This window comes from Gekko japonicus, unplaced genomic scaffold (genome assembly GCF_001447785.1).
Source record: "Gekko japonicus isolate JY-2015 unplaced genomic scaffold, Gekko_japonicus_V1.1 scaffold597, whole genome shotgun sequence".
NCBI classification, from domain to species: domain Eukaryota; kingdom Metazoa; phylum Chordata; class Lepidosauria; order Squamata; family Gekkonidae; genus Gekko; species Gekko japonicus.
This window is the reverse complement of record NW_015172023.1, coordinates 272,113-287,735: the sequence shown is the minus strand read 5'-3', so window position 1 is coordinate 287,735 and position 15,623 is coordinate 272,113.

The following is a 15,623-nucleotide window of genomic DNA, read 5'->3' as shown; positions in this document are numbered from 1 at the left end:
CAGACAATGGTTGTTCTGCACATGGAAGACGTTTATGTCCACGTGAAGCTGCTTTATGCTAAGTCAGACAATTAATCTGTCACACCAGTTCTATCAATTCAGGTGGTGCCTCAGACTCATCCAGCCTTGGGACCGGAGACCTACCTGAGATTCTCTGAGTGCAGATGTCATGGAATGAAACTGGGGTATTACGCATACAATAGGCATGCCCCATCAATGAGATCCACAGGATTTATTCAGGGAGGAACTGATTTTCCCCCCAAGGGTAATCGACTTACATTGCACGTGTATATCAAGGCTGCAGCCACATTTAATTTGATTCATACGTATCTATAGATTTTTGTGTCTGTTAGGTGGTGCAGAGCTCACTAGCAGAGTCTGAAGTCAAGCAGGAGGTCAGAGGTCAGTGGCAAGATTGTGGAGTGCAACCAGAATAATGTTGGGATCAGGTCGAGAAGTCAAAAGCTAGCCAAGGTCCAGCAAGAGATCAGACATCACAAGGTAGTACGGGGGAGAGGCAATGCATAAGGTCCAAAATGGCAGAATAAAGGCACTACGATCAGCAACTCTAGCACAGTCTTCACCTCCAGGAGCAGCTGCTCAGACTCAAGAGGTCACCGTGGAAGTAGCAGCTTTATACCACCATATTGGGTCTAATTGGATCCCTTCAGTCTTGAACACTGTCAAATTTCTGAAGCTTTTTTCCTGAAACTTTTTTCATATCAGTAGATTGAAAAGAACTTAATAAATGAAGGCACTGTGGAGTAGATTTTTTTACTGCTTAATTCTTGGAAACCAGAAAAGCTCTGTTGCCATCTGTCCTTTCATTTAATGCATGTGGGTTAAAGAATATGAAAATATAACCTGGTGATCCCAACCAGCCTCTCTGTGAAAGTGTCTCGAGAGGCTTGCCTACTTGAACTACCAACCCCATGTTTGATTCCAATTAAACTCCTACTGTTTTTCCTTTGTGACTTCAAAGGCTTAGATCTGATGTGTTGATTCACATAAAAGGAAATGCCCTTTATTCTCTATCTAAGGCCATAACTAAGGCCACCACCTACTGTATGAAGTAAAAAAAAATCTCATATATATATCTTCAGAGTTTAAAATAAAAGATTCAGGTTTCCTTACTCTGCTGAACAAAGTTAAGAAAACGCAAAAGAAAGTGGAACATTGTCTGCCATTTTGTCCAAACAGTAAAAATGACTCTCTTTTTCAGTGGGGAACTGTCTTTTCTATTTAATTCTCCAGTTATCCATTCAGAACCATAATTTACCTCTTCTTAAAAATGGGTTCTTAGCTTCCAAACTGCAATGTAGAAATTCCTGAAGTTTGTCAAAGGGAGCAATACTAAGTAGGTCTAACTACTCAGAAGTCTCATTTCATTAAATGGGGATTTCTCCCAGAATTTTTTAAAGGATTTACAACCAGGGGTCATTTGGGGGGGGATGCGGGGGGACGCCATCCCCCCGGGTGAGGTGCAGGAGGGCGGGGCCTGGAGCTCCCTGCTGGTGCCCGCTGGAGGTCGCCGCCAGCTGTGGGGAGGACACACTTCCGGTGATGTCAGGGGGTGTGGCATATGCTAATGAGTTATGCTAATGAGTCCCCCTAGCTCTTTTTCTACGAAATGACCCCTGTTTACAACCTACATTGAGAGGGAAAAGGCCTCTCCAAACTCCTTAAATCCTGCTATAAGACATGACTGGGCATCTAGCTGCCAATACCATCACTATCCAACCAAAAAATGACCATGTCATCAATACAGAACAAAAAGAAGGACTAGATGAAGATTTACTTTATGTTCTGGCTTGTGGTAGTTGAGTTTGAGATGGGTGAAGATGTTTAGGTTATTACTTTGAAGGTTCAACTCAACATTGGGGATATCCATGCTGGGCCACTGTGATGTAATGGTTAAGAGTGCTGGACTAGTATCTGGAAGACACAGGTTTACTTTGTTTACCTTATTTTTTTCCCTAGGGGTTTTTTGGTCCCAGGATTCCAGTTGGAAGACACAGGTTTACTTTGTTTACCTTATTTTTTTTCCTAGGGGTTTTTTGGTCCCAGGATTCCAGTTGGGAGAATAGTGGCCTATGCAAATAAATGAGTTCTCTCAAAGCCAAGGAACATCATCTACTCCTTGGACTTTCCATGACACCTCCCCCCCTCCCCTACACCAACGACTGTTAGCCTGTGTACCACGATCAGTGATCCAGACCTGATGGTTATGGTTCTTGTGCCAGCTTGCTCTTAATTTCATCATTAACTTGAACAACCCCGATGTTCATAAAATTTCGAATGAAGCTGGCATTTGTTTGCTCATTTAAAGTTGTTTCAGAATTGCAGCCACATGTTCCTGCTGGCTTGATCAGATTATTGGGTAGCCAGGTAAAATCAAGCATTTTCCTGTGATATGGATTTTTAACACTTTGACTCTACCCAATGAAGCTCGTCGGAATGAAAGAAACAGAAATTTTACTTCATTGACAGGGCACGGACCTTGCATGCATGTCACATATTTAGTTCCTAACATATCTGATTAAACAAGAGTGTATACTAAAGGCTACAGAGGCTCATTGTCTTAGATCCTCAAGAGCTCTTGCCTATCAAAATAAACAGTACTGAACTAAATGAATAAATTACCTGATTCAATGTAGAGCAGACGTTTTCATGCTTGTGCTAATATGCTTATAGTACATAGGAGCAAATGCAGACTTTGGCTCCTCTGATTTTGAACCATGTCCCCAGGGAGCTATATTTAACACAACACCACCCTCTGGGGCCAGAATGGGGGGAAACAATTTTTCCCCAAGGTTATCAATGACAATCATCACTATATTGTAGTTACTAACTGAAATTTCAAGTCATTCCCACAAAGTTTTGCTTGTTTACCGTCGTAACTTCTGACCTATGGCACCCCTACAAATTAACATTCTCCAAAACATTCTATCTCAAGAACCCATTCTCAGGCCTTGTAAACTGAGGGCCTACTAGCAGTCCTAGCTCCCCCACCGAACAAAATTGTTGATGCTGTACAGCCAGTCATTTAACTAAAGCATGAGCAAACCAGTCAACTTGTCAGTTTTAAATTGGAATGGCTCATGAACTAAAGTTTGTGATAAATTTTGGCTGGTCCATGAAGTGAAGTCTGTAGAATGTCAACCGGCATGAACTTTCCACATTCTTTCAAGCTGTTAGTGGTGGTTTGTGAGTGAATACATTTCCAGACAGACTGTCTCTGCTCAATCTAAACATTAACTAAACTTCAAAGCAATAGGGGGGTCAGAAGCTGGAGGGCATATAGAGCATCACCTGAGGGAGGTCTTTGATTACAGTTTCTTCTAATTTGCTGGGACAGAAGTTAGGCTGACTGCCCTTTAATTTCCTGGTTCCCCTCTGGATCCCTTTTTAAAAGTCTGTGGCACTCTAGTGTTAGAGAATAAGCCTGATGTTTGCTTTATGGACTGCTTATTGCTACACACAATGGACTCTGCACGTACACATAGGCTCAGAAAGCTGTACACTTTAGGTCACCTGTTGTGATGCCACACATAGAGGGTGCCTGCACATACCTTACATGTAAATAAGGTTTCAGCTACACAGTTACCCAGCCTGGTGAAGAAGCACAAACCTCCATTATTGTGAGCAATGAAACAACAACTCTAGGAAGAGACAGCCCCCATGACAGAGCTGCTTGTAGTCATGTGCTACCCATCACTTGCTTTGTTCCTGAGCTGGAATTTCCTGCCATATGGACATTTGGTTATCAATGGAACTGGGCAGCTTCATCAGCATTACAATGAAGCATCCTGATGCCTGAATTTCACACCTGTCCAGATGCCATACTCTGAGTAAGGTTTTAGTTACAATATTGGCCACCCCTCTTAGGTAACCTCCCCTTCCCACATGCAACCTATAGGATTGTTTTTGGGACGAACTAACAGGTAGATGGGTCAAGAGGTTGGCACAGTTACCACCCATCTCTTGGACCCCCTATAAAAGGAGAGAACCAGTCACCTGGCCCCTCCTACCTGGCTAGATAGCATCTCCCTCGCAACAACCCCTGTCTGCTTTTACCCCTCTTGAGTCCTACTTGCTATCCCCAACCCTTGCCTCTACTTTGATCTCCTGATCTGCAGTCAAGAGACCCACATGCGTTCCAGCTGGTTCTGGTCATGTGTGAATTCCTTAGTTTTCCATTTCTTCCCCCCTATTCTTAATTGGAACAATCAAGCTGCAAGACAGATAAGTATCGCCCACCATCACCCCTACCTGCTAATGCAACTGTGCTTATTTCGTACTGTAACTCTTAGAAACTTGATTGAATGTGTGAGTGTATCAGTATTGTTTGTATGAGATATATATTTTTAAGTAAAAGAAATCTATTTTAACCACAACAGCCTCAAATCCTTTACTGGTAACCCTTGGTGGGATCAGGACCTTGGTATAAATTGGAAAGAACCCATTTATAAATTGCCAATTGCTGTAAATAAAGCAATTCGGCATCCTGATGTGATTGGGGGCCTATGCTTAAAGAGAAATAGCTAGGGGTACTAAACTCTGAGGATACTCATGAATCCTGCACTATATTCAATTATTTCAGCATTTTCTTTTCTTGCCTAGCTAAACTCACTTCTTCATTTCCCCCAAAATGCCAGTGGGTTTGCCTGGAGAAAACTAAATGCGGAAAGCTTAATTTCAAAGCAAATTTTATAAGCATAGGCAGCTGCTTGGAAGGTAGCCCGCAGCTGAGTGGTCACATGACCAGAGAGGCAGAGAGAATGTGTGAGATAATTTTTTTTTAATCTTCAGTTTTGAACTGGAGGGGGGGAACGATTGAAAAAGGGGGTTAACAGCTGACTACTGACCAGAAGAGGAAGGGGAGAAAGGGTGCTCTCGGATGGAAAAGAGAGAGAGCGAACCCTGTGAGCTGCTGAGGAGTTTAATGATAGAAACTCCTGGTGTATGACTCAGATACACATAGTATTCCTCTATAAGAAATCCTGTTGCGGAAGGTTATACACTTATAGCTATGGATCAACTGCAAGTGAAGTAGTTTAAGGAGATGTTAGACTGTGGGAGAGCCTTCAATAGAACAGAGATATAAAATATGGAGTGTGTAGGAAGGGTGTGATCTGGAAGAAAACTAAAAGATCTAAGAGCAGTCCAATTTTTTTAAAAAAGGAACAAAAGAAAGCCTAAACCACTGATTGACTCCCTGTATATAACCCTGTCCCCCAGTGTTATTTTAAATAAACTTGTATTTGTGTTTAAAGGGTTTAAAGGGTTCCTAAGTACCTACCTACGATCCGGCGGGGGACACATGCTTCCCCAACGGAAGATTGTTGCTTGGAACACAGGCGCTGCACTATTCCATCACCCAGACATGATGTAGGCACGTAGCTGGGCGACACTCTGGTAATGGGACTGGAAACTTGATGGTACCATCGAGTTTCCAGCCCTATTGCTAGAGCGTCGCCCGGCTACATGGCTACATCATGTCTGGGCGATGGAATAGTGCAGCGCCTGTGTTTTCCCCGCGGGAATGGTCCCGCAAAGAACTATACATCCCCCGCCAAATTAAGGTAAGTACTTGGGAGCCCTGATTACAGGTGATAACAATCAGGAGAGGACAGGTAAGAAGGGAGTGGAAACCACAAGGACGGAGGTCACTGCTCTTCTGACTGTCGCTATCCCCAACCATATGTCTGGTGGAATATCTCTGTCTTACAGGCCCTGCAGAATTTTTTCAAGTCCCATAGGACCCAGGTCTCACCAGACAGAGAGTTCCACCAGGTTGGGGCCAGGGCTGAAAAAGCCCTGTCCCTGGTCGAGGATAGCTGGATGGTTTTCGGGCCAGGGATCACCCGCATGTTGTCATTGACTGAGCATAATGCTTTTTGAGGGACATATTGGGAGAGGTGATCCCACAGATACGCTGGTCCCAGACTGTTTAGGGCTTTAAAGGTCAACACCAGAACCAGAACTTGGTTCTCCCAGGTCCCAGTCCACACTTTAGCCATGAGCCAATGAGTGGTGAAAAGTAGCTGTGCTGAGAACTACATGGTGAACATGCTCACCAGGCCAACACACTGTATCCAGATTATCTTGATTACACATCAGCTGAGCTCCTATCCAATCACTCTGATGCTCCCCAGTTAAGGCAGTTTCATGCACTGCACTGAAATGCACAGCTTTGCTCTCATTTATTGGAGAAAAGGCTTTATCCCCTGAGGAGCCCTAAATCCAGACATAATATTTCTCTTTAGTTTATCAACATATAGTTCTCATTTTGTGGCCTCCCTTAGAGTGGAATATTGCCACAAGCCTTTAAACAAATGTTGCATTCTGTCTGGGAGACAAATCAAGTAAATATATGAAGATGCAGGGGGAAAATATGTAAGAATTCAGGCAATGCACTTATATATCGAGTTAATAGATGTTAACTTTCTGTATAAAATATGTTCTTAAAAACAGTATTTATACTATGAAGGCAGGGGAATCAAACATCAGCATAATGGAGTGAATATAACGTTCAGTGAATAATCCAATAATTTTGTTTTAAATTGTTAACTGCTCAGTTTAACTGCATTCTCTACGTGGTTTCTTGAGACAATAACAGGGTCATTTGTTGCTTACTTTGAATTGTTCATAGAAATAAACAGTGCTTTTTGTTCCTAATATGTAACTTCTATCATTTTTTCTTGTCATTTTTCATTTCACTTAGTTGAAAAGGATGAGGTAAGATTAAGAAGGGAAAGCTCTACCTGAATGAATAAATGACTTAACTAAGCAGGTTTTTGAGCACTGTAATGTGAAGGGTGTTTTCTTTCCTGCAGTGTTTCTACTTTGCAACCTGACTACTAAACATAGGCCATTAGCAGTGGAAGCCTATGTAGAATTATACCATGGCAGGCAATGGGTTGGATCCGCACGAAACTGGCAGTTTCCACCAATTCCTCCTTCCTGCTGCAGACTCCCTTCCTGTTGCTCCTTGAGTCCTTTATTCCCCGGGAAGAGCAGGATGTTGTGGAGATTAGTGCACTGTAGTGGGAAGGGGAAGGCAGGAAAGATCCAATCCACTGATGGGAAATTTAGTCTGGATCCAACCCAATGAGTTTTAGAAGGATGCAAGTCTGCACAGGGTTTTACAGTCATTCTCTGGCTCAAGTGGAAGACAAGACAGCTGTGGCTCCTTCCACTTGTTTCCTCTGTGGACCTATTATTTGCAATGTGTTCACTGTTGAATAGTACAATGAAGCCCTTCAAATTCATGGGAGGGGTGCATAACAAGACCATGAAAGAACCAGGCAAGAGAAGCCACAGATACCTCTACCTCTCTCTTTAGTGGGAGCTTTAAAGCATTATAACTGCCTTCTTTACTAGGAGTAAGCCCCACTGAAAAACATGTGGCTTACTTGTGAGTAAATGACCTTGGGCTTGCTCCCACAACCCACATGCAGGTATGTTTGTATTATTGTCCACCTTATATTGAGATCATTTCAAGATATATTTTCTGTTCTCATTACACTTAAACCAAAGGATAGTATAATTCAAAATATGTTTACCCATCACAGAGTTCTGTGCTGTTCTGAAAGGCATCTTCCTTATATAAAAGCCAAATGGTGATGACACTTCTCTAGAACATTCCACATGCTCTGTTATTGGTTGGCACCCTGGTGTGTCACTCAGAATCTGTCCCTATCCACTGGCTGCGTTGCTTGAGTCTTGCCTCCAACATGTCATTTGTTGCTTACTTTGAATTGTTCATAGAAATAAACAGTGCTTTTTGTTCCTAATATGTCACTTCTATCATTTTTTCTTGTCATTTTTCATTTCACTTAGTTGAAAAGGATGAGGTAAGATTAAGAAGGGAAAGCTCTACCTGAATGAATAAATGACTTAACTAAGCAGGTTTTTGAGCACTGTAATGTGAAGGGTGTTTTCTTTCCTGCAGTGTTTCTACTTTGCAACCTGACTACTAAACATAGGCCATTAGCAGTGGAAGCCTATGCAGAATTATACCATGGCAGGCAATGGATTGGATCCAGACGGAACTGGCAGTTTCCACCAATTCCTCCTTCCTGCTGCAGACTCCCTTCCTGTTGCTCCTTGAGTCCTTTATTCCCCGGGAAGAGCAGGATGTTGTGGAGATTAGTGCACTGTAGTGGGAAGGGGAAGGCAGGAAAGATCCAATCCACTGATGGGAAATTTAGTCTGGATCCAACCCAATGAGTTTTAGAAGGATGCAAGTCTGCACAGGGTTTTACAGTCATTCTCTGGCTCAAGTGGAAGACAAGACAGCTGTGGCTCCTTCCACTTGTTTCCTCTGTGGACCTATTATTTGCAATGTGTTCACTGTTGAATAGTACAATGAAGCCCTTCAAATTCATGGGAGGGGTGCATAACAAGACCATTAAGAATCAGGCAAGAGATGCCACAGATACCTCTCTCTTTAGTGGGAGCTTTAAAGCATTATAACTGCCTTCTTTACTAGGAGTAAGCCCCACTGAAAAACATGTGGCTTACTTGTGAGTAAATGACCTTGGGCTTGCTCCCACAACCCACATGCAGGTATGTTTGTATTATTGTCCACCTTATATAGAGGTCACTTCAAGATATATTTTTTAAAGTGGATCCCATGATGCACATTGGGCTTGGCAAGTTTAAAGACCACAATTGCTATGAGCCAAAAATCTTTAGCTCTTGACTACAACATCTGTGGGTGCCATATGCAGAGTGTAAACCGTCTTTTCCAGAGACAGTGCTAGGAGGGGGGGGGAATATGATGAGTGAATCTTCTGTTTGTACTTAATTTTCTTTAAGAAAGGGTTAAGGTTATATGAATGTCATCACTTTATTAAGTACTACTCTCTGGGTTTATTACAGATTCCCCTCTGCATCAAATTAAAGCATGCATATGGTTATAGCATTGATTTCTTAATTTCATTAAAATTACCCTACCAACAGCTGGTCTCTTGAACAAATGAATATGTCAATGGCTGATTACAGATGAATGGTATAATGGTTTCTTCAAAGGTGCAGCGGTTTTTATTTAAATTTAAGTCCATAAAACTGGTGGTTTTGGATTTTATTTTAATTTTTAAGGACATGCAGCCATCATTATTTCATTCTTTTCTCTCCTTCATAGACAAGACTGTGTTCTGGTGAACATCTTCCAAATGCTGAAAAGCATCCTAGGAAAGAGACTTTGTAGTTAGAATGGTTCAGCAGAGACGTTGTAGTTAGAATGTTTCAGCAGCTTGGTATATGCTGATGCTTCAGATTCACCATGCAATGACTGCTAATCAACTGTGCCTCAAGGAACCAGACTCTGAAGGATGAAAGCTGGGATATCTGGGGCTCTTTTAAGCTTTATTTAAGAACACAAGAAAAGCTCTGCTAGATCAGACTAATCCAGCATCCCGTCTCACACAGTGGCCAACCAGTTACTCTGGAGGGCCAACAACAGGGGATGGAGGCTGAGGCCTTCCCCTTATGTTGCTTCCTGGCACTGGTATTTATAGGTTTGCTGCCTCTGAATGTGGAGGTCCCTTTAGTCACCATGGCTAGTAACTGCTGACAGACCTGTCCTCCATGAATCTAATTCTCTTTTAAAACTGTCTACGCCTCTGGCCAGCACTACATTCTCTGACAGCAAATTCCACATTTTTAATAACTCATTGTGTAAAGAAGTATGTCCTTTTATACTAAACCCAAATTTTGCTTTTGTACTAAGACAAAACTGCCTGTTGTCCCACAGCCTGTGAGCACAAACCTTTCCTTTCAGGATGGTTCTCAGGTACAATCTGAAACCCTTTGAGCAGTGCCCTCCTGTTCTATTCTAGGAAAGGAAACATTGTTTCTGTGAACATGCAGAGATTTTCCAGGGACACCAAAGATGACCACCTACTCCAATATGAAATTATGTGACCATTACAAATCTTCAGGGGTCCTGTTTCGGGTGTCCCCATTATCTGAAACTAGATGGGTGGCAGACCAAGAAAGGGCTTTCATAGCTGTGGCACCAAAACTGCATTTTCCTTCCCAGGGAGAGTCATCTGCCCCCATCTATCATTGGCCCTATCGGCACCCATATTTTGCCTCGGTTTCTGAGTGCATCCTAATATTCCATTCTGCATTCCCTCCCACTTTCACTTCCAGTTTGTGTCAGGGCTTTCTCTTGTTTCTGCATTTGTTTTACAGGAATTTGCATTCATACTGCTTCCAGCACACTGTTCCCCCACAATTACCAAAACTCCTTTTGCTGTGATTCTTTGTTCTCATCCACTTTTGAATCGCTAATCCTTTCTAAAGTACAATTGTTTCTGTGGGTATTGCCCACTGCCCTTCTCCATTTCTGCCTCTGTGGATGGTGCCCATGGCCCTTCCCCATTTCTGCCTCTGTAGATGGTGCCCACTGCCCTTCCCCATTTCTCTCTCTCTCTCTTTAGTTGATGCTCCTTCCCCATTCTGTTTTCTTTCCCTTCTTCTCCAAAGACAAAAGAGGATGTGTCTCCCTGCTCAGGCAAACTTTTAAAAAGCCAGAGTCAGCATAAGAAGGAATCAATAAATATAAAGGATTAGGGGATTCCCTGCTCCCAAATGTGTCAGTCTTGCATGTGTGGGCCTGGATTTTCCCCCTCCCTTCCCTTTCTTTTTGCAGAATCATGGAGGGAGGGGGGGTTGGGTCTGCTTAGACAAAGCAGCCAGTTAGCTCAAAAAAATGAAGGTTTTGCTCGTAGATGCAGAATGCATACAGAATACACAAATAAATAAACCACAAGGCGGGAAACCAGTGCAGAGGGAATGTGTGTGACTGCAAAGTCAACCCTTAAGGCTTGAGTGGTCAGATTCTCTGGAGCCAGCTGTCAGTGCAGAAAGGGCCATTGTCTTCCACTACTGGATGAAGACTTGTTGATTTTGTTTGGCGTTCTTTTGTTGACTCTCTTGCCTGTTTTTTTTAACTGCTATTTTTAAAAAAATGATTTTATTTTCTTTATTAACTAGAGGGCCCTTACAGAGCAGAAAGCTGGGATACAAATGTTTAAAATAAATAAAGTGCATGGGTCGCTACATGCTTCCCACTTCCCCAGGCCTGCTTTCCTTCGGATGAGGCTCTATTAGAAACTTATGGTTGCAATGTAACATTTGCATTACTTACAAATAATCAAGAGGAGCACAGGTGGAGTCACATCTGTGACTTTCTAACCTGATATTAAAATATAGATTACATTAGAGAATCACCTGATATGCATAAGAGAGTCTTACTGAATACTCGGGTAGGTTTTTTCCAGAGATGCCAGAATCTCAGAAATGCACAGCCAGAGACCTCAGAATTGTTTTCCCCTCACTGTAAAAGGCTTGGCAGACTCAGAGGAAGCTTTTTTCACAATCCCTAAAGGGTAGGATTGTGCATGCCCATGTCTTTTTAAAGTGCTCTCTCCTAATGTCTGTAGTCTCTAGTAGCAGTTATAAAGAGGTATGCTTTCTTTAATCCTTGGGTTTAATCAAAGATCAATGGAAAGATCCTCAAAATCAGACAGAAGGTTATCAGATCATATTCCAATAGAGAAGAACAGTCAGAGCCCAATCAAGATGAAAATGAGAGAATCAAATCATATCTAGTTTTTGTTAACTAAAGTCATTAGTCCATCCCAATCCATGCTGCACCCAAAACATATCTCATGAAGTAATTCTGACAGTCTTCTATCTGCATTGGTTGACTGTAGTCCTGTCCACATGTTTCAGTAAATGCACATACATCCTGCCTGCACGTATGTACCCCTGTTTGTAAGAAAGACCCAACACACTTCCACTTTATGAATGGAACTAGGGACCAGTATGTGAATAAATATGTGGTTTTCATCACATGTTCAGTTGCACATGTGTTGACTGTAACATAAGAATTACACAATGCACATACAAAGAACATTCAAGTGCATATGGATTGTACATGTGCTCACTGTAACCTGGCTTGTTTGTTTCTGGATCCAATTTCAATGGCTGGTCCTGACTTTAAAGCACAGAACTCATTAAGTCTAGCTAGTCTGAAGGGCTATCTTCTAATGTATACACCTACATCTGGGGTTTTGCTGTGTGCTCCTTTGCCATTTGTGGCACAGCAAAACAGAGCATTTTAGGCAGTGGCACCATGATGGTGGAATGCTCTCCCCAGTCCAACCCATCTGTCTTAGTTAGTCACTTGTCATCAGGCAGTGAAGACTTGTCTCTTTGGGAAAGCCTTTGATTCCTGTCTCTGCTAACCAGGGTTGTAGCTGTCTTCAGGAACTCTAATATTTGATGAATTGGATGCATGCTGGGTGGGTGACCTTGGGCCAGTCACTCTCTCACAGCTTGACTGATCTCACGGGGCTGTTGTTGTGAGGTTAAAATGGAGAACTGGAGAATGATCTTGTAAGCTACTTTGGGGCCCCATTGGGCAGAAACCTTTTTTTTTAAATTCATTTATTCATTTTTGAGATTTCTATTCTGCCATTCCCTGTGAGCAGGCTCAGGGTGGATCACAACAAGTGGGTAAACAGTTAAAACACACAATGCATACATTTAAAAACTATAAAACCCATGATACAGTACATGATGGTGAGTGAATAAACAAGTTCCAATGCAAGTAAAAGAGGACTAATATCAAATCAGAGAATCCTTGATGTACAAACTGAAGGAGAAGGGACATTTTTTTTCAAGCCCAGCATAACCAGTTCAATGTACAGCATGCCCAGCAGAACCCAGTGCCACTGTAAGCTTAAAAGCACAGTGTCATCAAAAAATCCAAGAACATAGGAACACAAAGGAACATGGAGGGTTGCTCTTGAAACTTTCAAAACTAGTTTGAAACTGATAGAAGTGCTATCAAGGCTGGAGAATCCCCCCCATTGCTTTGAAGTTTGGTAAACATTTTGTTTGAGTGGAGACCGTCTGTCTGGAAATGTACTCATTCATGAACCTCCATGAACTTCCATCGACTGCTTGAAAAATTGTGGAAAGTTTGTGCCCGTTGACCTACCATGAAGTTCAGTTCACAAACCATGAATCAGTCAAAATTTATCATGAACTTTAGTTCATGAGTCAGTCCATACTCGTCCTTAGATCTGTCTCCCCTACCTTTATTCTCATCTGGGGACATGCTAAGTAAACACAATATTTTAAAAGGTCCCCCAGGTGCTAGTGATGAGGCCCTATATGTGTACGGGATATTTATACATGCATATCATGACATGGTTTCCCCTACGGGTAACAATTATATCTAAACTGTAGACCGTGTATCAAGCCTCAACTTTAATTATAATTCATTGGTCCTTCAGAGCGCCACAGCAGATCCAAACAATAATCACAGTGGATGATGTGCGTCTTTTGGGGGAGAACAATAGCAGCTCAGTGTGTAATTTTCCCCACCTCTCCTCATTTGGTTAAATTTATTTGTGTTGTTTCTTACATTTAATCTCCTCACTACTCTTCAACACCATTTGCAGCTGGGAATCCATAAATGCATGGAAGTAAGTATACATTACTGGGGGGGGGGGAGAGAAGTTGACAGAGGGCTGCCATTTTCAGTGGCAGTCCTGTGTCCCACATCATATTTAACATCACCCTGTCAATTTGCCATTATTTTGAGTTCACTGTAAAATATTGGTTAGTGTTCAGCAAAGCTTACCTGATCCCTCTGTGATATCTCCAAAAGTCAGTTAGAGCACTCAGTTAAAGGAATAGTCTCTAATATCTTAAGTTTTGCAAAGTATTATAGAAACATACTCCATGTTCTCCTTGTAAAAACCTTTTAACTATTTGATTCAAAAAATGGATTTATGTGTGCATTTAGTAGCACAAATCCTTTCAACATCATGTGTCTGCAAGCAGCAGATGAGAACAGAAGCAATCCCCCAAACCTTTGATCTCTAATACCAAAGAAATAGTGTAAAATTGTGCTAGCAGAAAATAATATGTATTACTGTAAACACCTTTTACTCCCGTCGAAAATTGTATTAGGCCACAGAAATCGGGAGAAAGGTAGATAATCCATCTTTCTTTTTTCCTTTCAATAAAGATTATTTTTGACAGGTTTTTGCCACAGTCCTTTTGCTACCCTCATTCAGAGAGTACAGTTGCTAACCTCCAGGAGGTGGCTGGATATTTCCTGGGATTACAACTGATATCCAGGTGACAGAGATCAGTTTACCTGGAGAAAATGGCTACTTTGGAAGGTGGACTCTATAGCATTATATCCTATTGATATTATACCCCTCCCCAAACTCTGCCCTCCTCAAACTCCAGTCTCCAAATCTCCAGGTATTTCTCAAAGTGGAGCTGGCAACTCTATCAGTGGAGCCATAGGCAAAATGGCTCCCCTTTTAGGCAACCACATGATGTTACAGGAATGTGCCCCTTACTGTCACTTACCTCTGTTCCCTAATGCTGGAGGCAAGCTTCGTAACAAAAGAAGGAATTTGCTAAAGCTTGCAAAAACGTTTCTTTCAGGAGTGGGGTTTTTTTTAGCCCATTCCTCATTGTTTTGTTGTCAGTTGGGTGTTTTAATAATCAAGTCTGCTCCAAGAACAAGTAAGGCCTTAAGCAGGAAGGGCAGGAATAGGGCAGATTGCTAGTATGTAAGTGAATACAGCTAGATCAGCGAACACTCTTAAGGAGCCCTCCTGAGCAGGGTTAGACCCTCCTAAAGATTAGATCCTTCTAAGCCCACTGACATCAGTGGTTTAGGATTGCACTGTTAGACATTTATTCCTTTAAGGAGGTTTTCTCAAACCAGTTGGGGAGGCAACAGCAGCTTGAACAATGCATTTATTTATTTAGAACATTTTTATCCTGCCTTTCTCCAAAACTGGACCTTGGGGAAGAAACCTTTCAGCATAGATTCATGAGCAAACTAGGCTAAACACCTCTGATGGTAGTTTTGGGTGAGGATAGCTGCCAAGTCCAGGTTGGGAAATTCCTGGAAATTTGGGGAGTGGAGCCTGGGGAAGGCAGGATTTGGAGAGAGGAGGGATCTCAGGGGGTGTAATGCCATGAAATCCATCCTCCAAGGCAGCCACTTTCTTCTGGGGAACTGATCTGTATCATCTGGGAATCAATCTTAATTCCAGGAGATCTCCATTCCTGCCTGTAGGTTGGTGGCCCAATGACTCAGCCTGGACCCAGGGTGGAGGTGCATGAGAATTCAGCAGCCAGAACAAGCTGTTTGTTTGGATGATGTAGTTAAATGGTAAATAAATCTAGTTTCATCTACAAATTCATGTCTTACATGTTTCATTCCATGGTGCAGGGCTCCAAGGTTCTCAGACTTTCCAGATGTGCGTGCATACTTGACATTTTGGGGTTGGGGAATGTGTCGGAATGTGCCCTGGAAATTGAGCTCCAGCATTTAGTAAGAACTCCTTTTGTATCACAAACTAGCAGTACATTAATTTAATGGAATTTTCTTATGTTTCTGAATAGTACCTTATTTTCTACAGGTGTAGTGATGAAGATGTGGCTTTTATCAGCAGGCCCTGCAATGCCTGGAAAAGTTGCCCCTCTTGACAGTTGCCATGTTGCTTCCCCGTTGGGAAGGTTATAAATACTGCAAGCATGACTAAGCATTGCTTCTAGAAAAT